Source organism: Sarcophilus harrisii, chromosome 2, assembly GCF_902635505.1.
Source record: "Sarcophilus harrisii chromosome 2, mSarHar1.11, whole genome shotgun sequence".
NCBI lineage: Eukaryota > Metazoa > Chordata > Mammalia > Dasyuromorphia > Dasyuridae > Sarcophilus > Sarcophilus harrisii.
In genome coordinates, this window is record NC_045427.1 from 136,047,380 (window position 1) to 136,074,778 (window position 27,399).

Consider the following 27,399-nt stretch of genomic DNA (forward strand, 5'->3'; position numbering starts at 1 on the left):
AAAATCTCACATGTGGTCATAAGAAATGACTGAAAATTGTCAGAAATGGCCTGGGAAGTTAACTCCAAGAAAATTATGATGTAGTTTGAAATTTATCTTTAATTTTCTCCCAGACTCCCCCCAGGACTCCTATACTATAAAAAATTATCCAGACCATATCTCTGCCTTCTGAGGGGCTTCCAAAAAAAATCTTCTAATCCACAGCAGTCCATGCCCTTCCTTTAGCTTGTTCATGGCCTGTATCCTATGATTTAAGTTATTTTCCTGCCTTCTCTCTCAATTTATATATCTCTATCTCCATACATATTCTATATGGTTACTATGAAAGAGTCTGATAAGCTAACCCTCACTAATGTGTGACTGACTGATAAAAAGCTGAATGTTTTGGTTATCCCGCCCAAGTATTTATATTTTGTTTGGGGAGTTTTTCTTGACCTAAATACTAGAATTCCAGAAATGACAGATTGGAGAGAGACAGGGATGGGGTAATTCTGGATCCATTCTGATCACCATACTTAAATAATAAAAAAATTCTGGGGAAAGTCACACTTTTCTCCTCCATGCCAATGTTTTGTTTTGTTTAGTTTTTTTTTTTTTTTAAACCTTCTCTGAGGTACATAAGACTGAAATAATTCATTGAATCATGAAAATGAATTTACTCTTTCCTTTGGCTAGTTGCCATGAAGAGAGGGAATAAAAAGCTTTACTTAAATAATTTAAGCCAACACAGAAAGCTCAGGCTTGTGAACTATTACAAAGAAAATTGAGCCTATTAACAATTCTGAAATACCTTGTGATATCATTTTGTAATTATTTGATGAATGGAACTTTTAATTTTGTAATTCTTTAGTACTTCATAACATAGCCTTGACATTTCTTTGAGGGATTTAAGCAAAATACGTAAAGGGCTGAAACTCTGAATAGGTGCACTGGAATCAGACAACTAAGCTAAGGTAATTAAGGCTAATTACCCATTGGACAATAACTATTAGCATATGCTTGGAAAAATGTCCCTTCTCACTATTCCATGCTGGCTAGATCTTTTGGTGTATTATACAGATAATCATAGGAAGGATTAGGTGGTGGAATGAAACAAGACAGTCATTTTGGAGGACGAGGAGAAGAGAGGTTTTTGGAGAGCTTTTGGCAGTTTTGTCCATCCCCTTCATTTCTCCCTCTAAAGACCAAGGATTTTTGCTTATCCTGACTCCGGCTGATTCTGAAGCCTCCAGGGAGCTAGTCCAGACATCACAAAAATCCTAGTTCAGTTTTAACATCTCAACTAATGAATGGTTGTGCCTTTCTTAGATTGTCATCAGCTTTATGACAATTCCACTTATTTGATAAGGAAACTCTTACTTTCTCGTACATGGACAGCTATGGACAGACTCACTCAACATGAATATAACACAATTCCTGAATTATAAGTTCCTTCTGGTTAATCAACAATAAATAAGCTATTTCTTTGGGAACAAAATTTAATCTTGGCACTGAATCAAGGAAAATTTTTCTTGTAGAGCAGAGCTAGGAAACAGAAATTTTTAAAAAGTGAGTTCCTTTTATGTATGAATTCTGATAAAGCCAACAGGTTTATTTAGATCCATTCAGATTTACTTTTTCAAACATTCCCCATCCAGTATATTTTCAGGTGCCTTATTATTAAAGAGGAGCCAATTATTTACTTGAATTAAAGATCCTGCCTATAGGAATTAGGCAAAGTTTGCAAATTCTGGCTCCAACTGCCATTCTTCCCTGTCACATGACCCCTGATTTCTGAAAAAGATTTCAGATAAAGCTCAGACTTCCAGAATGGATCCTTAAAAAGTGTCCCCAACCCAAACACTAATGCTAACTGAAACAACTTACAGTTAGCTACAGTATATGTATGATTTAACAAAATTATTTCATAGCAAGATTTCACAGCTCCACTGTAAGATTTTTCTTCACTGGGCTAGATTATTTTGGGGGGTCCCTTCCAAACCTGAGTTTGAGTTTTTGAGAGGGTTGAAATAAAAGTTTAGTTCAATTTAAAATTTCCAGCCAATCATTCTACTTCATCCCTGAAACTGCTGCCATTATAATAAGTGGGTTCTAATTAATAGATAAGAGAAGCCCTGTTAGTGAATGAGCTCATTTTATAATAAATTAGATACCCCAAATCTTGATTGAGATTCCCTATAGTTTAGAAACAAAAAACTAAAACATCAATTAAATTATGATAGTGAATCAAGGAAAATTTATAATTCTGATCATGGTCAAGATTAATAGGAACATAGTGATTATATAATACACCATTAATCTTTCTCTTTAGTCTTTGATTTCTGACAGGATCCAATTTGATCCTGTTAAATGTAATCCCAAGTATGCACCTAGATAGCCCTCACATGTTGATTTGTTATTCATAGAAATTCAGTTATTCATTTGAATTAAAATCACTGATAATGGTACTTGGTCAGCTTGTGCTCATCTGATAAAACTGTTCCTGGCATTTAGGGATGTAGTATCCCCACACCAATTTTCCTTCCAAATGTCTTTTCCCATTGCTCACAGGATGGGAGTTAGGGAGGTCTATAAAATCCATATCCTTTAAAAAGATGTATCCTCAACCCCAATATTAAATCTAACCTTAATCCTTCATAGTATCATTGATGGAAATAAAATTATGAATGTCTATCTCTTTTTTCATCATGTCTGACAAGTCTAAAGGACTTCAATTCCAACTCTGCCCTGATGATCAGGTCCCCTCAGTATGTGACTGGCTATAATTTCACCTATTGAGTGTTTGTTCTTCCTGGGGAAACCAATGATTTACTTCAAGTATTCATATTCCTTCCCTAGGAATCAGTCAGGCTGTGCCTGCTCTGACTGAAACAGTCTCTTCAACTCAGGAATGAACTTCTTTCTGCTAGATTCTCTCTCCAACTGCCATTCATCCCAGATCCTTTCTCCCAACCCCCTCTACACCTCACAGGATGGAAGCTCAGGATGAACAGTCAAATCCTTTTAAAGGGCCAGTCACGCCTGTCTGAGGTGAGCCCTCTCTGGTCTTAGAATGAGGCGACTAATCCCATAGGCCAGGAATTTATTTTGTTTTATTTTATAAATGAAATACCCCAGATTTTTTGAGCTCCCTATACTGGGTATGACTTTAATGTGCAAGACATTTTTCTTTAAATTAATTGAAGACAGAGTCACCTGTGAAAGCACGGAGATCAGGGGCCTGGCCAACTTTTACCATGAACTAACAAATTAAGTGAGTATAAGGAATAACGTTAGATTAAGTTTTCCTTCATTCTCAGGAATTGCTCTGGTGTCTCCAAACTCATGTGAGATTAAACGTAGGTGGTCATTGAGTCTCTTCTTTCCCACTCAATCTTAAGAACCAAAATTGTTGATGCTCCTTTGAAAAAGACAACTATTCTTAGTCTATAGTCTAAGTGCTTGAGTCTTTCTGGTTAAGTCGGCTCACCTGGGTTATAGTTCTTGTTCTAGTCTTTTCTAATCAGAACCATAGGGGTTTGGTTCTCTATACAACTCCTTCTTATCCCTTCTCTGAATTCAGACACTATTTTCTGTCATTAGGTGAGCAAGGTATGAAAGGCCTGGACTAAGGTGTTAGCGGTATGGTTGGAGAAAAGGAGTCATGTAGAAGATATGGGAATTTAGAAATGACAAGATTTAGCAACTGATTGAATATATGGGATGACGAAGAATGAGGAGTGTTAATAACAAAATTAAAAATTGAGACTTTCAAAAGATGGTGGCCCTTTCAATGGAAAAGAGAAGCTTGGAAGAGGGAAGGGTTTGAGATGATAATTTCATTTTTAGACATGTTAAGTTTAAAATATCTCCAGGATATCAAGTTTGAAATGTTCAATAGGTTATTGGTAATACTGGCTCAAGGCACAGGGGAAGGTGGAGTGAGGAGTACTAGTTAATGTTTAACAACTGGATCTCTTAAAAAAAAAGTACAAGTCACATTTTTAATGTGCAATATTAGTATTACATACATCACTTTAAGTTTACACAATCAGCAAAACAATAAATCAAATCCTGATTTGCAGCATTTGCCAATTTCTGAAGGGCAAATATTCACACTGAAAATTTTGTTTATTTACTATTTTTATTTTTCCCTAGTTACATGAAAAACATTCTTTTAGATTTATTTTTGAAACTGTTGAGTTATAGATTTGCTCCCTTATTCCCACCCTTGCCCCCATTAAGAAAGTATATGTGAAGTTATGAAAAACACTTCCATAAAAGTCTGAACTGTCATTTTCATGGATATAAATCAATAGTTTACCACATAGTTATCTTTATAGTTAGACTATCTTTCTAATTAAATTAATGGAAGCTGCTTAGTTTCCCAAAAAATAAAATATAGAGGGAGAAGAGAAAATGGCCCCTGTATAGCAGACCTTTGAGGAGAATAGATAGGTAGGGAGCAGGATGTGCATGATAATACAGCAAAAAAGACTGAAAAGGAGCAGACAGACAAGGGTATAGGTGAACAAAGGGAGAGAGTATCCAAAAAAACATAAAACCAAACCAAAAAATCCAGAAAAAGAAGAGAATGGTTTTCAATGTGTTCAATATAGTAGATAGATGAGAAAAGACAATCAGAATTGGCGAATTAAGAGATCACTGATAGCTTGGGAGAAAGTAATTTCAGTTGAGTGATGAGGCTGAAAGTCAGATTGAGAAGGATTAAGAAGTGAGTGAGAAAATAGGTAGTAGAAGCAGTAATGAAAACAACTTTTCCTAAGGAGCTTTTGAAGGACATATATATATATAGATATAGATATAGATAGATATAGATATAGATATAGGACAAGGGCTTAAGAGGATGGTAAAATCCAATGAAGGTTTTTTGATTTTTTGTTTTTTTACAGATAGATATTTGGGCATATTTAAAGAAGAGTAAGTAGTTGACAAAAAGAGGCTGAAGATTGAAAAGAGAGAGATCTACTTAGAACTAGATAAGAGTTCAACAAGAATACAACATATAAGAAAGAATTTAAGGAGATAAATAGAATTTTAGAAAAGTTATAGATGATAAGCATCTAGAGAAAACTGAATGAAAATAGAAAGAAATATATCTTCTTCATACCTGTATGTGGCACCTTTATAAATATGGATCATGTATTAGAATAAAAATTTCACAAGTAAATGCAGAAAGGAACTATTAAATGCTCTCTTTTCAGACCATAATGCAATAAAAATTACATTCAGTAAATGGTCTTGGAAATAATAAAAAATTAATTGTAAACTAAATAACCTAATCCTAAATAATGAATGGTCTAAAAGATAAATGATGGAAATAATCAGTAATGTAATTAAAGATAATGACAATAATGAAACAATATACCAGAATTTGTGGGATGAAACCAAAGTAGTACTTACAGGAAAACATATCTCTAAATACTTACATTAATAAAAGAGAGAAAGAACAGATCAACAAACTGGATAAGCATCTAAAAGAACTAGAAAAAGAATAATTCTAAAACATCCAATTAAATACCAAAATAGAAGTTCTGAAAATAAGGAGAGAGAGTATTAAAACTGAAAAAGGTGATGATGAAAACATAATATGAGCCCAAATGCACATGTACAAAGGATGATCTTGGCAAAGATAAGGGACTTCAGTTTGTTAGAGATTATGGTGAGGGGGGAAGGAGAGAGTGAGAGATGATGACAAGGGATTTGACATAAAAAGAATGGAAGGAAGAGGAAGTTCATATCAAATGTTCCCATTTTTTTTCAATAAAGAGGCAAAGTCCTTAAGCATAGGGTGGGGAGGGAGGGGAGGAGAGAGGGGGGAGGAAAAGGGGAGGGCAATGTCTGGGGATAGAATTTAGGATATGAAAAAAATATATATGAGGTTTCAGAAGAGAAAAGAAGGTTCATAAATAGCTTTTGTTGTAAATAAGATATGGAATTAATTGGAGAGAATAAAAAGACTTCCTTAATGCAATAAGAGCCTGGTCAAAATTGGAATTACATTAATTTTAAGGTACTCAAAGAGAGCTAAGTAATAGAGAGGATAGAGTTCCAGTCCTGGAATCAGGAAGATCTGAAAAATTTACTAGTTGTGTGATGCTGGACATGTCATTTAACCCCATTTGTCTCAGTTTCCTCATCTATAAAATGAGCTAGAGAAAGAAATGGCAAACCACTCCATATCTTTGCCAAGAAATCCCTAAATGGGGTCATGAAGAGTTAGATATGACTGAGATGACTGAACGATATCAACAACAATGTGCCCCATTGATATGGTTGTGGGATTTCCTCCAGTTTCATTCATTGTCTCTTTAGGAGGAGTGGAGGAAGTAAACAGTGGGAGTAAATCAGAACTGAGAGATGGCAAAAGAATGATGATAAGATAAAGACTTGGGAAAGGATTCAAAAGCAGAGGACCATCTCAAGTTAAATGGCTAACTAATGATATGAGATGGAAACATAGAAAAATGAAGTCAGAGGAGGGATAATGGTGTGAGAAAGTGCAGAGGAGCTCAGGGGACGAAGATCTCAGTGAAGTTGGAGAACAGAAATAGAAGGGATAAAAAGCCCAGGGAGAATTGGTATGATAGGAGGTTCTAGCCAGAGAGGATAATGTAAGAACTTCTAATTAAGGTAGAACACTTTTGTGTAATAACAAGAGTTAGTGTGTGACTCCTGTGCGTAGCACAGCAGAGATAGTGTGAAGGAATAGGTCATGGGGCTTAAGGAAGTTGAAGAAATAAATGGTTATGGAGTTTAATAAATTTCAAAGGTCCTTAGTTTGAAGGCCACATTTGAGAAGGGGAGGAAATGATGAAACAAGGCAACTCCTTGAGAAGAAGCAAGAATGATCAGAGGTTCATTTTGTTTGGGTAAAAAAAAAATTTCATTGGGTGGATTTCATAAAAAGAAAGGTTACTTAGTGAAAGAGACAAAGGAAGAGACTGAGGAAGTACAATGGGGAACACATTTTGTCAATTTTTCTTTTAGAAGTGAATATTTTTCCATGGCTGTTTCCTTGGCTCTATATCAATTCATGCAAATTTTCCATGTTTTTCTGTATTTATTACAATAATCTTTTTTTATAGCTTGATAATATTTTGTTACATTTATATATATCACAACTCATTTAGTCATTCTCCATTCAATGGATATCTACTCCCTCCCTCCTCCAATTCTTTGCTACCACAAAAATTGATGCTATTATTGTGCTGTATATAAGGACTTCTTATCAGTGACCTCTTTGGAACATATGCCAAGCAATGGATTCTCTGAGTCAAAGGGCATGGACATTTTAGGCATTTTATTTCATTATTCCAAATTGCTTCCCAAAATGGTTACACTAACTTAGAAGACAACTTTTAAAAAATACATTAGCTCCTTCATCTTGTCACCTGGGCACTCATTTGACTCTACCTGTTGAAGATATACAGGTGCTACCATCACTTAAGTTGTGCCTGTGTTGTTCCATCCCAGGCATGCATCTGCCTGAATCCATTCTCTCAAATCAGCCAAATGACTAAAATCAGACAGTTCTAGGACACTAATCCTATTCTTCCAGCTTTGGAAAACTACTATGTTTTTCTGAACCAAGATAATCATGTAAAGAATTAACTTTCTTTTCTTCAATAACATTAAGATTAAAAATTTAAAAAAAACATTCCTGCAAAATGATTCAAGCCATCCTAGAAAATCTGGATAAAATTGTCAGTACTGCCACAAACCAGAACCAGAAGCAAAATTCTTACACCAAAACCATAATCCAAATTAAATACCATCAATTTAGGAACCTACAAGGGTTTATTGAGTTAGCCAACAAGGGAACTCCAATCACACTGCAAAGACTCCCCAAAAAAACAAAAGGACAAATTCTATATAGTTTGAATCCAAAGGGGAAGTGAATTCGATATGAGGTACCTCAGATAGGACAAACATCAAGACCTGATAATGGGGAATGGGATATCCTTTAACTGGGTAGGCCTGTTGTTGGGCTAGGAACAGAAACAGATCTTTGATTTAGAGATCTCTCATAACTGTACCTGATAGAACTGTACTTGCTGTTTCAGCAATGAGAAAGGTTAAAGATAGTAAGAGAGAGGGTTGAAGAAGGGGATGTTGCAAAGCCAACATGATCAGAGCAAGATAGAGGAGATAATGACAAAATGGAGTTGCTTTAGCTTTCTTGGCTATTGACAAAAACAAGGTATTATAAGAAAAGTCTCTGAAATAAGGAATGTATCAAAGGCTCTTGCCAAGAAGAGACATGATGTTGAGTTACCTAATAAGTACCAAAATGAACTAAATGTTTTATGATTTCTCTAGGATATGTCTGTGGCACAATGATGTCACTGTGATACTCCCTTACTTGTGGTCTTCAAGAACTGGTAGGATGATCACCTGTCAGAGAAGACTCCTATTCAAATATGAATTTCTTTAAAGGGCTGATGAAGTCCCTTCTGACCCTGACCTTGACCTTCTGCATAACTTTTTGAGAGAGTTGAAGCTTAAATCCTCATTAAATTTTACACATAATCCAAGCCAAAAGAGGTATCTCTCTCTTCAGGCTATTAATGGTATATTTACTGGATAAGGTAAGGCCAGACTAAGTATTGATGTTATAAATCCTGTTTCTGTTCCTCCTAGTTTGTTCACAAAAGGTAAATTCTTTGTTTCTAAAGAAAATTAAATTAGGGTGCTGAATTAATAACTTCCATTTAGAAAAAAAATTATGAACAAATAACTAACTAATGCCTTACTTCTACAATCCTAGTTTTCTGGTCCTGGTTTCTGCCAGAACTAACAGTTTTATCTGGACACAACTCTGCTTTGCTTCACAACTTTCTCAGAGTGTGTCTAACTGGGCTTCAGCTGTTACTGTTTGGATTGTTATCCATAAGTCATTTACTTCAAGTAAAGGTTCACTGATAACAACTAATCAGGACCTGCTTGTTCTGACTGAAGTTGGCCCAGTCACCAAAGAATAAACTTTCCCTGCCAGATTCTGCCTCCAGTTGTCATGCCTCCCACAGCCCTGTCATACTCCGTCATTGCTTTTCACAGAATGAAACCCAAGCTAGCCAAAAGCTTCATGTCCTTAACACAGGTGCCCAATTCAAACTCGAACTTGAACTTTAACCCCTCACAATGTAATAAGTAGATAATTGGGCAAATGATGGCATAGCACTGTGGTTGAACACAGAATTTTGATTATGATGTATCCACAGTTACAGTGAAAAGAAGTTGGTTGGAATAAAGCATCTTCCATGAGCTAGGCTTATTGCGGGTCTCTTTAGTACTGAATGACTTTTAAAACATCTGATTTATATACAACATACTAAAGATAGCAGTTTATCCAGGGCACCCCCATTGCTACATCAAACATTGTTTTTTATGAGAAAATAGGTTCTGAGTTCCAAACAACATACATTTTGAAATATTATTCTTTTTCAAGTTCCCTTCCCTTTAAAATTCCCTCAATTTTAAGGGAAGAACCTCAAGGGAATCTTCAAGCTCTTAATTAAGCTATCTTTCTAGTCACCCTCATTAAGTTACTTGTTTTTTTCTGTTCAAAGATCCCAAGTCTTTTCTTATTTGTAATAAAGTGATAAAGGAGCTATGAGCACTTCCTCTCTCCAGTAGACATAGAAGTCCAGGGCAGAGCTCACCTCTCAAGAGAATGAATTTTTTCCCTATTTATTTGATAAAAGCCTGAATCTTAACATTGGTACCCACCTTACAAAAACTCCAAAATTAGAAAATACTAAAACAAATAGGCATGGAAAAATGTAGAGTCCTAAGGACTAACTGCCTCAATATTAGAGTGTTGTTGCTCTGTTCAGGCATGTCTGACTTTTTATGACCCCATTTAGAGTTTTCTGTGGCAAAGATACTGTGTGCGTGTATGTGTGTATGTGTGTGTATAGGTGTTTGTATATATGTGTGTATGTTGATATGTGTAGGTCTGTGTATGTGTGTATGTACATGTGTATGTATTTTCCTCAGCTGAGGGCCCTTGATTGGGGAGTTGGTTCACAGATAGTGCAAAATAGGATAGCTCCTCAAGAATGAGCGCTCCAAAAAGGGTAGGGAAAGCTGAGAATGTGTTCTTGAGAGTCCAAGTCCTTCCTGTGGCTATATTTTCACAAGAATTCAGCTCATTCCTGACTAATCTCTTCTAGAGATGCTTGGCTAAGAGGAGGGGAAGGAGAGGTGGTTGAGAACAAACCTATGGTACTTGGGCAGCTGAATTAAGTCCTGGCTTTTCATATGGGACAGTTTTCCTAAGAATTAATAATTTCTCTTCAGAAAGTCAGCAAGAGAGGAAAAGGGAGGTTTCCATTTATTTATATATTTTTATTAAAGCTTTTTATTTATGAAGTATATGCATGGATAATTTTTCGAACATTGACCTTGTATAACCTTTTGTTGCAAATTTTCCCCTCCTTCTTCCCCACTCCCTCCCCTAGCTGGCAGGTAGTTCAATACATGTTAAATATATTGAAATACATGTCAGAGCCAATATATGTATACATATTTATACAGTTATCTTGTTGAGCAAGAAAAATTCAGATCAAAAAGGAAGAAAAAGAAAAACTGAGAAAGAAAACAAAATGCATGCAAATAACAACGGAGAGAGTGAGAATGCTATGTTGTGTTCCACCCTCTGTTTCCATGGTTCTCTCTCTGAGTGTAGAGGGCTCCCTTCATCATTGAACAAATGGAATTGGTTTGAATTATCTCATTGTTGAAGAGAGCCACGTCCATCAGGATTGATTGTAGTATAGTCTTGTTGTGGCTGTGTTTAATTGTATAGGGCTGGAACTCTGAAAAGGTGTATTTGAATCTAAGGCAGCAGAGAACTTAAGGTTAATTACCTACTCAATGTAAGATAATGGTTCTATAAACATATGGTGATGTGATGGCTCTCCTCAAGATTGGTGCTTGCTGAATGTATTGTGATGGGTAATCAGAGGCAAAGATTGGAGGGTGGAGGAAAGGGTCAGAGTCTTCTCTACCACAAGCACAGTGAGGAGAGAGGACTTCAGTTCCTAAAGACTAAGGACTTTGATTGAGCCTGACTCTGACTAATCCTGAGGCTCTTCAGCGAGCTAGCCCAGACATTATATATAATGATCTCCTGGTCCTGCTCATTTCACTCAGCATCAGTTCATGTAAGTCTCTTCAGGCCTTTCTGAAATCATCCTGTTGGTCATTTCTTACAGAACAGTAATATTCCATAATATTCATATACCATAATTTATTCAGCCATTCTTCAATTGATGGGCATCCACTCACTTTCCAATTTCTGGCCACCACAAAAAGGGCTGCCACAAACATTCTTGCACATGTGGGTCCCTTTCCCTCCTTTATGATCTCTTTGGGATAATAAGCCCAGTAAAAAACCTGCTGGATCAAAGGGTATGCGCAATTTGATAACTTTTTGAGCATTGTTCCAAATTGTTCTCCAGAATGACTGGATCCGTTCACAGTTCCATCAATAATGTATCAGTGTCCCAATTTTCCTAGGGAGGTTTTATTTTAAATTTTAACTTTTTATTGACAATACATATATATGCCTGAGTAAATTTTTAAACATTATCCCTTGTACTCACTTCTGTTCTGACTTTTCCCTTCCTTTCCTCCACCCCCTCCCCTAGATGGCAGGCAGTCTTATACATGTTAAATATGTTATAGTATATCCTAGATACAATATATGTGTGCAGAACCGAACAGTTCTCTTGTTGCACAAAAAGAATTGGATTCAGAAGGTAAAAATAACCTGGAAAGAAAAACAAAAATACAAGTAGTCCACATTCATTTCCCAGTGTTCCTTCTCTGGGTGTAGCTGATTCTGTCCATCAATTGATCACTTGGAACTGAGTTAGATCTTTTCTTTGTCAAAGAAATCCACTTCCATCAGAATACATCCTCATACAGTGTTGTTGTTGAAGTGTATAATGATCTCCTGCTTCTGCTCATTTCACTCAACATCAGTTCATGCAAGTCTCTCTAAGTCTGTCTGTATTTATCCTGCTGGTCCTGGGGAGGTTCTTAATTAGGGGATTGATAGTACCATAGCAATTTTCTTTGTCGACCCTAAATCCTTTCTATATAAAGATTATCAAGTCCCTTCTACCCCTCCCTCTTTTCCCATTTATAACCACCACTTTTTTATGACCTCTAAATCTTTCCCTCTTTATTTTATAAACTCTCTATCAGCCTTTAATCTTTTTCAAATTACAAACACCATCTCCCACTCCCCTCAAATTTTTTTTCTCATTTTTCACAATCTTTCAAACCCTACTCTCCAAACACTTTTTTCATTACTTATATCCATCTCTCCATTTTCATAGTTAAATGACATAGATCGGGGGTATCTGTTCATCTAATTCAGTTTACAGATGGGTCTAGAACCTGTCATATGGATTAGGAGTATAAGAGGTCATATTGGTATAATAGGACTATTATAGACAAGACTACAATACTTCCCAGCATGCTACACAGAAAGCAAGAAACAGGTATGATTGATCAAGATCTCAAATGCTCTAAAAATATAGTAAGGTATCTTGGGAAGTATGGGGTTCCCCCTCAATCGAGGTCTTCAAACAAATAGTTGAGCACTACTTGCTGGATTTATTGTAGTGGAGATTTCTTTTTCATATGAGTTGAACTATGGTTCCTTTCTCCTCTCAAAACCTGTTCTTCTGAGATATTCCCAAAAGATATTGTAACTGATAAAGAGAAAGGAGAAGTCAAGTCACACAGTAAAGAACTTCCCAGTCACAAAGCCAACCAAAAAGTCATATAAGGAGCAGTTTGGCATCTGGGCTACTGGGAGGGGAAAGGTAGGCAGAAGAGCTGTGGAAATTGCTAGAATCTACCAGGTAAGGGATAACAGAATGATGAGAGACCTATAAGTGATGTGTCCAATAGCAGTTAGTTACACAACTTTACTTATATGTCATCTCATCTGCTTCTTTCCGGATTCCCCTTCCCCCCCTTTTTCCCCTTCAGCACCTTGAAGGGGATCTGGCCATTCACAAAGTTGGAAGGGAATGTCCTGGGTTAAAAAAGTTGGAGGTTATTGTGCTATAGTCGAAATGAAAATATTTTACAAGTCTGGATTCAAGTTGGGTGTGCTATTTATTACAACTCTCTGATAATTATCTGTGAAAGAGAATGGGGGGTTTGATTAGATTGTTTCCATTGATCTTCTCCAGTTCTAAGTTCTGATTGAGTGCCCTTTTCAGGGTAAGATTTGATGCAACTTTTTCCTCTTAGCTCCTTCAATCCACCTTTCTTTCTACTTTTTTGGGGGAGAGGGAAAGCTATTTAATGAATATTTCTTTGTCAGTTCATCCTCTCTCCTCCTTGAATTTCCTTACTTTTATCTCTAGACCCTGGACATAAACTTTTCTTTTCTCCCCAGCATAGTGTATGGGAGGTGACTGGAAGTGCTCTAAAAAGACTGAAATCAAAAATGATAGCTACAATAAAATCATCTACTATTACAATGAAAAGAATAAAATTTGCTCTTGATTGGGAAAACTAGTCTATGGACTGTGATTTAAGTGCTTTTTCTATTTATGTTTGCCAGGAATTGTTTGACCTGATTCTATTATCATTATCATTGCCACCATCACCATCACCACCACCATCATTTAAATAATGTTTAAGTGTTTTACAGTTATTTTATCATTTCATCCCCACAACAACCTTGGAAAGTAGATGTTATCATGCCCATTTTACAGATGAGGAAACTGAGACAGTAGTTTAAGTGATTTGCCTTAAGTCATACAACTAGAAAGTGTTGGAGGCTAAGATTTGAACTCAGATCTTGCTGATTTTAGGCCCAGTGTTCTATCCATTGCCCCATTTAGCTGCCACAACATAATAGATTGGTCCATAGTCCAAATTTCCACCCATGTCCCAGTCCCTCTTTATATCACAGAAGGCACTCTCTATGAAAATAAGGGTTTTTTTCTAAAAAGCAATTTAACTTAAATTTAAACTTAATAGTAAAAAACTTTCATTTTAACTAGACACTTGGAAGCCAAGTACTTTGTGAACCTTAAAATTTCAGTAACTTTCTATTACCTATATGAATATTGGTTATTTTCAATTATGATAACTAAACATCTCATGAAGCATACCAATGTTAAAATAGCTTATGGAAAAAATAACATATTACTTTAACTATAATTATAAATACAACATATTAAATTTGTGGGAAGCAGTAAAAGTGATATTAAAATGCAAATTTATATCTTAGAGCAAATTGATGTCCTGAAAGAAATTTTAAAAAGAAATTGTTAAACTAAGAGGAAGGCAAGGCAAGATAAATAATAATAGAATTGCTAAGTAAAACTCCCATTTCTATAAAGACAAATATAAGTTGTATGTAATTATGAAATTTAATGAAAGAAAAATCATCAAAATCAGAAATGAGAAAAGGGAATCATAAATCATTGCCTCCCAGCCTCCTTATTTCTTTTGAATAAAGTATTCTTTTTTTCAAATTCAACTACAGCCATCTTCAAGTCACGATAACTAGGAAGTTAAATTTGCCTCCACATTAGGGTACCTACTGTATGCTTTCTTGATTGCTGTGAGAATTTTGTATAATAATGTGAAGCCATACTTCTTGGATTTTTGTTTCCTATGAACTTATGAGTTGTCTTAGCTACTATTCTTCTTTGATCATAATGGTATCTAGCTTACTGGAAATAAGAAGACAATTTTCTCTCTCTCTCATTTTTTAAGGCACTAGGGAACTTGTATCCCTTTCAGTCTTTGTTAGGTACACTCCAACCTTTATAAAAGGTATGCCTGATTGATATCAAAGGTCCAGAATCCAAATCCTGTAACCAGCTTCTCAGTCAACAAGAATTTATTAATCACTATGTTTTTTTAAGGATGTAAAGAAAGGTAAAAACACAGTTCCTGTTCTCAAGGAGCTCACATTTTGATGGAAGAAACAACTTGTAAATAATTATGTACATTCAAAAATAAATGGAAAGTAATCTTAGAGGGAAGGGACTGTTAGCAGTAGAGGGAACTGGGGAAGAATTCCTGCAGAAGATGGAATTCAAGCTGAGTCTTGAGGGAGGCCAGAAATGAGTTCATGAATGGAGAACACCCAGTGCAAAGTTGAGAGATGGAGAATCATGGGTGAAGAACATCAAGTAGGTCAGAGTAGCAGAATTGTAGTAATAGTGAAAAGAAATGAAATATAAAGAAGAATGTAAGGTAGGAAGGGACCAGGTTTTAACTAATTTAGTTTGTTCTTCATTAATTCCTCACTTTTGACTTTCAGAATTTTTGTTTCTTTAAGATCTAATTCACTCTTATGAAATTTCCCTTGATTTTCTGTTCATACTATTTCTATTCTTCAATTACTTTGTATTTCCTTATCTGTATACATGATATGTGCAACAGAATTTTCTGTAGAATGTAACATCATTGAGGTCAGGGATTGTTTTATTTTGGCCTTATCTGTTCTATACAAATATATATTTAATTGAGCTGAAAGTACTTTACATTGGGAATAACAGAATCCAAAATCAGGGTGCTTTTTTTCCCTAGGGACACTGGATATTACACAATATTACGGTCACCAGCAGAGATTTGAATGTTTCCTTATAAAAATGACATTAGGAGAAATGTAAGTATGCTTAATATCCTGAAAAAGAGCTTTAATTCAATTTCAAATAAACTATGTTAAAGAACTTCATCCCCTTGAATTGTTTTGATTCAAGATAAATCTAAGGGACAGATTAGTGAGGGGCAGTGAATGACAAAGAAAGGAAGGGACTTTGGAGGACTTTGTTGAAAACTCCTTATTTTACAAATGAATAAAGTTCTTAACCTAGAGTCATACAGTTCACATGTAAGACAGGATTTGAACCTAGATCTATGCTTTAGTCTCTAAATCCATGTTATCTGAAGCCCTTGTTGGGAATAGGGAAAGTGAGAAATATTTTATCTTAATCTAATGCCCTATGCCATCCATAGGGCTAAATTTTTTTCCTGAGGCAATTGGAGTTAAGTGACTTGCCCAGGGTCACACAACTAGGAAGTGTTAAGTGTCTGGGGTCAGATTTGAACTCAGGTCCTCCTGACTTCAGGGCTGGTGCTCTATCCACTGTACTACCTAGTTGACTCTCACAGAATTAATTTTAACTCATATACCTATGAGTTTGGAGGATGAAGATGAAGGAGGTTGAAAGATGAAATGGAAGAGAATCCATAGACACTCTGCAAAGACCCCCCCCCCCAAAAAAAAAAATATTGCTTAATATATGAGAGAAGCTTTCTGCAAGTGAGACTGAGGGATTGGTGGAATGGTCTAGCTGGGAAGATTTTTATTCACAGGAAAAGTCTCAGAATAAAAACATCAAGCAAGGAGAAAGGTGAGAACATAGATGTCCTTCTCCCCAACATTTTGACTACTTCCTGGTGCTTTGAGGTAGGAGGTAGTACACCAAAGGCAAGGGTAAACTAAGAAAAGCAAAACTGAGACATTCCATCTCCCAAGAGCCATGAGATAAGAATCTTTAGTTTACCTTGGGCTCAGGTGGGAGACCAGAGAAAAGGGAGGTTTTCTTACCTTCAGTTTACTGCTTCTCTTTTTATTATTCCTCCGTCAACAGGTCAAAAACCTTCTACAACCAAGGGAAGTCTCTACAGGAAGTGGTAATTTTATGTGATGTTGGCAATATAATGGTGCTGACCCATAAGTCCCTCTGGATGGTCACTTTATGTCTAAGGAGTCCAGTGGATTCTCCATCCCAAAGTGTATTGACCAATGATCTGCTGATTGACTCAGAGACCAATCTGAAAGAACACCGTGAGGAAAGAGAAAAAGAAGACACACTAGGACTCTTTAAGAGAAAACCAGGGCTTATGACTCCTTCACAAGACAGTCACAACAATGTCTCCAATTGTTTGGCCTGGTGAAATCTATTCCTCCATTGTAGAAGCCTTCAAAGAACTTGCTCAGTGCAGGATGGGGTGAGAAGTCAAGTAAGGCCTTGGACACTATGCTTTTAAGAAAAGAATCAAACAAGAAGTATCTAGCAAACCTGGGGTCAAAGTGAAGAAAGTGAGAAACTATACCAAGAAAATCAATCTGATTATTTGGAAGAACAGGGACAGGGGCAGGAAGCTAAGTGCCATGAAGAACAAAGAAACAAACTAGGGGCAAAAACACACTTAAGAATAATTTCATAGGTTTTTGAAGTCAAAAGAGTAATTAGTGAGAGTAGGTATGGGGGATGGAGTAGAAAATGGAGTATAATCCATCCTTCACAGCATCCCAAGTCCCGTCATTTCATTTTAATTGATCTACTAGGAACTCTGTGATACACCAGTAGGATCCAAAATCCTCCATCCATAGTATCTGGTGCTCTCAAAAGATAAGAGTAATAATCCCAGGGTAAGACCAACAGACAAGAGAAGAGAGGAGAGGGAATCTGAGGCTAGAATGGAATCAATCCAGAAGAGACCTCTCATTTATGAAACGACAGTATCCAAGGACTTTATTGTAGACTCTCCTCCCCAAAGTGTATTCACCATGGGTCTTCTGATTAACTTAGAAATGACCCTGTAAGAAGACAATGAGGGAAGGGAAGGGAAGAGGTTGAAAAACCAGGACATTTGAGGAACATTACTGAAAATCAAAGAATTGGTGAGTGCCATCAGTCCATCTGCATCAGACTAGTGCTAAAGATAAATCACTTTTTTGTCCTTTGGCCCTGTAACCTAAGTTAGGGAAGATTGATGGGAAGTTGAGAATGCAAGAGGAAGATCTAGCTCAAAATAGTTTGGCCTTTCATCTATGAACAAGGCCCCAACAAGATGTTTAGAAGAAAAAACAAAAATGTCCCAGAAATGGTGCCCTCTTCCTTTGAGGCGGACTTGAGCACCAATCTCCTCCTATGACTGTGCTGTGTGCCCTTGACTTCATGGAGAGACTGAGGAAGAATTTGGCTTCCAGTAGGTTCATAAGAGTCAGAGGAACCTCACAGATCATCTTGTCCAAGCTCTTCATTTTACAGTCCATAAAACTAAGGCCCAAATGGGTAAAACAACTTTTTCTGAGGTTTCATTGATAATATTTGAATCAGGATCAGAATTCAATTCCTCTAACTTTAATGCAGCGCCCTTTTCTCAGGCCACCTCAAAGTTACTATGTTTTCAGTGTGGTACAATTATATTAAAAATAATAATGGGAGCTAGCATTTATCTAGTGCCTACTATGTGCCAGGTGCTGTATATAGCATCTGACTAATATTATCTCTTTTGATCTTCAAAACAACACTAGGAAGTAGGTGCTGTTATGTAGATTTACAGACAAGGAAACTGAGGTAGACAGAAGATAAAGGACTTGTGGAAAATCACACAGTTAGCATGTGTCTTTGGTTAGTTAAACTCACATCTTCCTTACTCCAGCTCTGTGTAGCTCATTGACCTCATGCAGTGCATGGGAGGGTCAGCTTTGTAGTGAAAAAGACCCAAGTTGCCATCATACTTCTAACATATCCTGATTGTGTGGTAGTGAGCAAATTACTTCATCTCTCTCTCCTCTAGACAATTCTTGAAGACTAGGAGTTGCAGTGAAGGTAGGAACCTGTTCTGGCAAAGGGAATGTTCTTATTTGGAAACTGATTAATAAATTCACAGATCCATTCCCACTCCCTACACTATTAGAAATTCTGATTAGAAATCAGAATGGATGTCAGCATCCATATAAAAAATATTTCCCCCTCAGATTCATAACTTGTTTTTATTCGCCGCATCAAGAAAGAGAGCAGGACCAGAATGAAAAATCTTGGGGACAGAAAGTGACCATCAATCACCCTAATAGTGGAGAGTACAAGAAAGTGAATTTTAAGGGAATGTTACTGGCCTAGTCCCGAATTTGGGGGAATAGGCAGATCAATTATTTTTTAAATTGAACTTTGGGGAATAATGGGGCTCACTCATTAAAAAAAAAAAAAAAAAAAAAAAAAAAAACTCTGTAGGAAGGAGAAGAGGTAAAGAACTTCTCTTCAGTAAGATTAAGTTCCCTGAAAGCAGGAATGGTAACTTGTAAATCTTTGTATAATCTATTATTCTGATTTGATTTGATGTCAAGACAGTTCACTGCTACTCATAGAAGTGTATTTTCTCTACTTTTTTGTAGATGCCTCCTGCATGTCCCCAAGAATAAAGTTGCAAAGGACTTTAAAAGTCATATATGCCACTTTTTCTCACCCTCCTGATACCCTTGATCCTTTTGAAGAGAACCAGAGTGATTTTGATCTAAAGGCATAGTCAAGTAAACTCCATTCAAATTCCAGTGGGCTTTATCAAAGCCTGCTTTACCAGAACTACATTTCAAGAAATCACGAATGAAAACTACATAAGGCAAAAGAGTTGAATTGCCCCCCTTTTCAGGTAGAAAATCGAATGAATAAATGGGGGGGATTTAGCCCCCAAATTCCAAAATATAGAAGGAGGAGGAAGAGACAGAGGAGGAGAAGGAAGGAAATAGCATTGCTCAATTAGAACCAGCCTATTAGGTCACTGGCAGAGTTAATTAATACAGATTTATTGTCATTCTTTTAAGAGGACTGATGACATCAGAAGGATGATGACTTGTAAGTGAATTGTATTTAAGGCTATGCAATAGCCTTAAAATATAGGCTGTGCAAAGTTTATCAACCTCACTCTCTCCTCCACAGTCATCAGAGTCCAGTGGCAAGACATGGGTCGGGATAGCTGGTGATATGGAGTCAAGAGACCTTGAAACTCTGAATGAAGAGAGATCACATTATAAGATGACTCCGATGTATGAAAAGTGTTAAGGTCCTTAGAGTGCTGCCTCAGGATAGATGGCAATGAAACAAATTCAAAGAAGGAAAGTGATTTGTTAGAAACCAAAATGTTAGTGAATGAATGATTAGCAATAATTCTTTTTAACAGAGCCTCTGATCTTACTGAAAGAGAAAAGTTGTTGACAGAAGCAGAGCTCATAAATCCTGTTAGGTTACAAAGCTATGTTTATTGTTCTTCACCCACAAACTCATTCCATTTCTGTCTCCTCTTTTTAAATCTGTCTCTTATCCCAGCAAGAGACAGTACCTTGAAACAGAAAATTTGAAAAGGACTAAATGTATCTTACACTTTCAGGCAACCCAGAACCATTATTAAAGAGATCACAATACCCTGAAAACCCCATATGACTACATTTGAAACAATGATGTCTTAAATTTTATCTAATTTTTATCCATATTTTTACTCTGCTGTGAGACAACCAATCTTGAGACTGTTCCCACAGACCCAGGAAGGCCTGCATTGTCCACACATGAGTCTGCCATGAACACTGCCATCAAAGACCTAAGAATGATTCTATCATGGTGCAAACCAATTACAATTTCTCTTTGTATATAAGTTCTGGTTTTGTCCCAGCACAGTAAGCCTTCCTTCTCTTCAGGAGAACTTCTGCTTACAAGCATTTTTCCTCACTTTGAAATTAATTAAATTTCTGTTTTATCCCTGACTCTCCTGTCTTTAATTGGTTCTGTTTGTCTCTGATCACCATAGATAGAGGACAGTTCTGGTTCAGTTGACACTCCAAATGGGGTCACAAGAGAGACATCACAGAAAACACTGAATAATAACAAATCAAGTAATTAAATCATTCTTGTCATCAGTAAATTGGTTGATGGGGAACTTTCAGAGGCTCACAGTGTGTGGAAGAACCCCTCCTATGATCAGTCCCTTGATAGATAGGATTTGGGGAAGTTATTTCCCACTCTCATGCTCTTGACACCACCTTAAGAGAATATTGTGGACTAGAATCAAGAACCTCAGGAGAGAGATTCTCCATTATAGTAAGCTGTCAAGGCATGTGGAGCAATAAATAATACCTTCTCCTGATCTGAGAAGGCTCATTTTAATTTTATAGAGATGAAGAAAGGAAAGTTGTTTTCACTTATATTTGATTAAAATTTGAGTTTTCAGGAAGTTTTAAAAGAAGGTAGGTATAAATTTTTCTGAATTAATGGACCACCTTTAGGCCCCAATTGACGAGTCTTAGGACTGTAGAGGTTAAGCTCTAAAGTTAATGATTGAAAGTATTTGAGAATTTGCCAAAACAAATTCCCAAATATTAGTGTTAGCTGTAGGAAAGACACCTATGTAGGCAGGTTTCAAGTGGCTAGGAAATTACCTCCTCCTCTTTATATTCAAGGGGAGTAAACCTCCAGTGACTTCAGTTGGGGAACTGCAGATCCTCAGGAATCCAGTCCAATTTTTCATATGACACATCCCTCCACAGAAGTGCCACTCCTAATCTGGGATGCCATAGGAAAGACAGGGTCAAGCATTGTACAGGATCTCAATTAGGACAGGGATGGACTCTTGTGTCAAAGAGATGACTAAAAAAAAAAAGCTATTAAACTAAAGTTTGGATTGAGAATACAAAGGATTAAGGGCAGAGCACTTTTGATTATTTAGAAAGTTATAGAATTTAATTGAACAATATCCCAAAATCGACTTAGAACAAATGAACTATGAATATTGTTAAATTCTTCACCATTCTCAGTTTTTTTTTTTTTTTTTTTTTTTTTTTTTTTTACTGTGGTTATACTTTGGGGAAAAAAAAGCTCTAGGGAAGTGGAACTTTAATCAATTCTATCTATTAGGGACTAAATATAAACCAATGGGCAAATCAGATTAGAGCAATTTTGTATTGTTACTAAATCACATTTTTAATAAGATTTTAAGTGTTAATATAACTAGGAAACAAAAGGCTGACAGGTTATAAATATTACCTTAAAAGAGGAGAAAGATAAAATCTTGACTTCAAAATCTCCTGGAGAAAAACTCAGAAGTTCAGGCCTGATTTAATGTTGTGCCTCCTTATATGTTCTCTGTGTGTCTATTTTGTTAAAGATGAAGCCAAGTTTAGTAGTAGTTAAACTATTTCAGATAGAAAGGAACTTTATACAGTCAGGAAAATCTTTTAAGAGAATGGGAAATAAGGGTTTGTTTTGTCTATGCTATTTGTGTTTTGTGCTAAACCATAGTCAATATATATTTTACCTAACCTTTTTCTTTTAGTGTGATTAAAAGAAACTGCCTATAAAAATATTTCAAAAAAGGCTTAAAAGATAGGACAATATATCTATTTTTTCCTGATTTCAACACTGGCCATGTTGGGAATTGGAAAGACTGATCTAGAAATCAATCGAAAACTAAGATACCCAACAAAAAAAATTGGAAACCAAATTTGTGAAAAAAAAAAATTAATTATCAAATTTCCTTTATTTCTAAATTATAATTTGTGTAAGTTTATAAAATGATTTGATGAAGTTATGGGGTACTACCAAATTCTCTACAGTTTAATAAAAACAACAAAAAATTCACAAATTATTTCTTAAAGGGCCTTTTAAAATGCCTAGGTATTGATTTAAAGCTGAAATTTGCGTTTTTAAGAACTGTCTTATTAGTCATTAGATATGTTCTGGAGAAATTCCGTGAAACTCACTCTTGTGAGTTTAAATACTTTACCAACTCAAAATTTAAAAAGAAAACATTTGGTAATTCTGTAGAATTTTCACTAGCCAATCTCTTAAATCTGAAGTTTTGGAATATCATTCTGTGAAACTAGTTTTAATTTTAGTACAAAATAAAGATATACTTTAAAAACTGTACTTAAAGTTGGTTTAAGTTTATCATGGGAAGAAATATTTATTATTAGAAGGCAGAAAAAGGAAATTTTAGATCATCTACAGAAAAGGATAATTATGGGTAGGATTGAAGTTAATTTACTTTTCTGTTAAGTGCTCCTTTTAAACAACTAACCTGAGGACAACAAGAAAGTCCTGATTGGGACTCCTAATTGAAAGTGAATTCCATATTATTGTTCTATAAGAAATGACCAGCAGGATGAATACATAGAGGCTTGGAGAGACTTACATGAACTGATGCTAAGTGAAATGAGCAGAATCAGGAGATCATTATACACTTCAACAACGATACTGTATGAGGATCAGTTCTGATGGAAGTGGCTATCTTTGGCAATGAGAGGATCCAAATCAGTCCCAACTGATCACTACTGAACAGAACCAACTAATCCAGCAAAAGCTCACTGGGAAACGAGTGTGGACCACAACATAGCATTTACACTCTGTTATGGTTTGCTTGCATTTTTGTTTTTCTTCCCAGGTTATTTTTACTTTCTTTCTAAATCTAATTTTTCTTGTGTAGCAAGACAACTGTATAAATATGTATACATATATTGTATTTAACATATACTTTAACATATTTAACATGTATGGGACTACCTGCCGTCTAGGGGAGAGAGTAGGGGGAAAGAGGGGAAAAGTTGGAATACAACTTTTTGCAAGGGTCATTGTTGAAAAATTACCCATGCATATGTTTTGTCAATAAAAAGCTATAATAATAATAAAGAGATATAATCCTAAAAAAAGTGAATTCCAAAGTGTTCCCAGAAAAGAAAACTTGTTTTGAAATTAGAAAACAACTGAAAAGTGAAATTCAATGATACAACATAAGTTGAAATCATTTATTTGTTGAAAATAAGTTCATATTATATAATAAGGCTATAATAAGTTAGGGAACGAATTATTGACAATAGAAATAGAAAAAAACATTGAATTCATATATAGAAATTAAATGCATACACAATAGAGGGTTAAGGGGCGGGTCAAGTCTCTGAGAGCCTCCACAGCTGTGGATTATGGCATCTGAAGGAGTTACAGGGCAGCCTTTGCTGACACAGGTATTGTGGACTGGGAATGAGAAGTTGGAGGCAAAGGGAAGAGGAGAGAGGTCAGACAACACAACAGCCTCTCAGGTCAGAGAACAGCAACTGCCTCTCAGTCTCCTTGTATCATCCTCTCATACAAGGAGATCCATTCTGGGTTGGATCTCCAGTAGCCACTGTCAGGTGGCTCCTGGTAGCACAACCGAGGGTACTCAGATTTAAAAAGATCAAATTACATTGATCATATGATTTATAAAAGTATAAAATACTGACATTTTGAGAAAGAAAAAGCAGAACTTGAAAATTATTTAAAGAACAAAAGGGCTTAATTTTGAGTGATTTGAAAGAAAATTGAGAAAAAGTTACATCCTGAGCCTTTCAGAAAAGTACAATCTCCATCAGACAGCTTTCCATTAGTGTAGTTCCTGTTACATTTCTGTGCCAAGGTTGGGGCTTTGGCCAAATCCCTTGGGCTTTGCCAAAAGAGCAAAATAGCTGTGACCCTTGACAGGTACCAAGATGATATTGTTGCTTGTACTAGTAACAGGCAGATTCATTGCTTTCTACATGCTCCTCTAGCGCCTTCTATTTTGGCTTTGGCACTGGGCTATCTATGCATTGGTATGGCTCTCTTTATTGCTGTCATTTGGGCACAGTTGCCTGTGTTCTGAGTTGTATATGGGCTTTCTGGATGCTGATATAGCTTGGTCTCCATTTTTATTTCCTATTGTAACATCGAGCTGCTGATCCACCACTAGTGAATACTTTGTCCAAATATCATTTATTTTATAAGTGATTCGTGACAACTTCTCTTTTCCCCATGTGCTTATCAAGAAAAAGGACATGTGGTAGCCATATCATAAATACTTTACAAATCCTTCTTGCTTGCCTTATTTATTGTCTTGGGCAAATTTGGGGGGCAGTATTTACTATATTGTGAACAGAAGGGGCTGAGCTAGGCTTCTTGCAGGATGCCTGCCACTAGTACAAGCAGTATTATCATCTTTGTGGCCTGAGCCTTTTCAACAAGTAGACAGAGAAATAGCCACTGTTAAAATCTTAAATAGAGCCACGAGGAGATTGAGCCAAAATTCAGATAATGCCCCAGAGAAAAGGAGTTTTAGCCACCACATTCAGTATGAAAGAGTGGCAGCCAACCCTTTCCAAGTATATGAAAGGAATCAAACTCTGATCCATGGAAAAAAATCCCAGTCCATAAAATGAGGCTGGAGATACCAAAATGCCTAATCAATAAGATCACCCTTCCCCACATAACTGTGAATTGAAAGAACCCAAAAGATAAAATGAGACTACAGTATCATCCAGGGTCAAAGTTGAGTCACAGAAAAAAAGACAACCCCCAAAGACTATAAAAGTGCCTGAAAAAAAAAAGAAACAAAATGTAATATTAAATGAAATTAGAGTTGAGAAAGAATGATGAGTATATATGTCTGTTTTCTTTGCTCTCTTTTGAGTATAGTAGTAGTTTCAGAGTTGGTCATAGTTTAGTAACTATTGGGTTACAATTTCAAATTGTTTCTCAGAATGGCTAAGCAGTAATCATCATTTTGGGAAACATGATAAAAAGGAAAGTAATAAATGTCAGGGGCTGTTTGAGGAAATAAATAACTGCATTTGTTTTAGGGCTGTGAATTAGCCCTCTATATTCGTGGAGGGACTCAGAAAAAGGGAGAAAATGGCTTCCAAAAACTGGAAGTTAGCTCTTTGCTACATATGCTTGCTAAGCCTTGGGCTACTTTCCCCTGGACTCTGAACGTATCAGTCAGAGATTTTTTTAGAGGAATTTTTTTGGTACTATCTGTTTTTACTAAACCACCTTAAGTGCCACTTTCAAAAAGGTAAATTAGTTTATTTGACTAATTGAATTAACTGATAATCATGAGTTTAAATACATAAGTTAGAACTCATAAGCTATATATAGTATTATAAATACATTTCCTAGCCCTTCAAAATTAACTCTAGAATCCTGAGGAGAAATAATAGGCACCATCTGGGAACCCAGCCTACCGGTATAAGTGGAGACTGGAGGAATAATTCCATAGCATATGCTAACCAAAGAGAAGTTAATTATAATAGTACATGAATTGTTTTCAAAAATAAGACAGTATCTTACCAAACTCCTCCTATGATATAAATATGATCTTAAAACTTAAAACACAGAAATACAAAACAGAAAAAGAAAAACTAATCAATGTCCTTAATGAATATTGATGCAAAAGTATTAAATAAAATGATAGCAAAGTTACAATATATCAGAAAGATTACTGTGACCATATTGAATTCACACCAGAAATGAAAAAGTTGGTTCAATATAAGGAAAACTATAAACATAAAAGACTATATTAATAATAAAAATAGTATCCTTTAATTATTTAGATGTTGAAATTTTTTTTTACAAAATTCAACACCTGTTTGTAATTAAAAACAAGTATAGGAATGAATGCACTTTTCTTATATGGTAAGTGTTCAGTTGTGTCTTATGAGGAATGCAGTGAAAGACCTTGACCTGTCTTTAAAAGGTCTCAGTTTGACTGAGACAATACCCAAACAGTCCTTCTTAAGGTTAGGTAAGAAATGAGGCACAGAATGGCCTTTTACTCAGTCAAAAAAAAAAAAACAAAAACAAAAACAAAAAACAAAAAACCATTAACAATCTGTGAGGGGAAGACCCTCAGAATTTCTGGCCAAAACAGAATCAATTACTATTTGCATTCATTCTGCATCAATAAGGGCCAGACATTGGCCAAGTGAAGCTTGGCTTGGGGTCTATTATTGGTCAATCAATGAGAGCCAAAGTGATTTAGGTTTAAGATATGGTCCTGACCCTTAAACCTTAAGATATCTTGCAAGATTTCAGTGATCAAAATTCACATTGCTTTGGGCACAGCAGGCAAAGGTATAATTTATGTGGACAGAGAGAAGGGAAGAGAAATAAGAAAGGAAAAAAAAGGAAAGAACAAGAAAGGAGAGAAAAGAAATAAAGTGTGTTGCCTAATTGACCAGTTCCAATTAGGTCCCCATTAGGGTAGTTCCTGCTCCTACTCAGAGGTCATTGTTGTCCTTTGTTTTCAAAGAGGACCATGACATTAGAGAGGTGATTCAATGACACAACAGTGAATTAGTTTTTGTTTTTGTTTTTGTTTTTTTTGAAGAGGCAAAAGAAGCCATTTTCTGACTCATTTCTTACCTAGTCTTAATTACTGACTGGGCATTGTCTCAATAAAACTAAAACTTCTTAAAAACATTAGCTTAAAAGGGTCAAGATCTTCCACTGCTTCCAGGGTCATCTTCAGTTGTCCCAATCTATATCTTGCCACTGGGCTCAGATGGCTCTGGAGAAGAAGATGAGGCTGGTGACTTTGATGTATTAATGTTTTCAAAGCAGGTCCAGTTATAAGATTTGGACTACCTTGGCAACCTCAATCATGGACAGATAGAACAATGAGATGATCATAAATCCTAATTCTATTTGTTATAGTTTGTAAATTTAAAAACACCATCACCACCACAACAAATTCCTCTATGAACAAAATTAAACTATGCTGTAGAATTAAGGAAGATCCGTTCCCAATTAGTACAGAACTACTACTATTTGGCAC

At 35.9% G+C, this 27,399-nt stretch overlaps 1 long non-coding RNA gene across 1 annotated transcript; it reads left to right on the forward strand.

Annotated features, from left to right (window-relative positions):
• Positions 1–2,939: 2,939 nt before the first annotated feature.
• LOC116421425 lies at positions 2,940–18,274 on the forward strand. Its single transcript, XR_004231778.1, has 3 exons — positions 2,940–3,253; positions 15,586–15,664; positions 16,653–18,274. It is a non-coding gene; the product is annotated as an uncharacterized LOC116421425 (long non-coding RNA).
• The last annotated feature ends 9,125 nt before the right edge of the window (positions 18,275–27,399 follow it).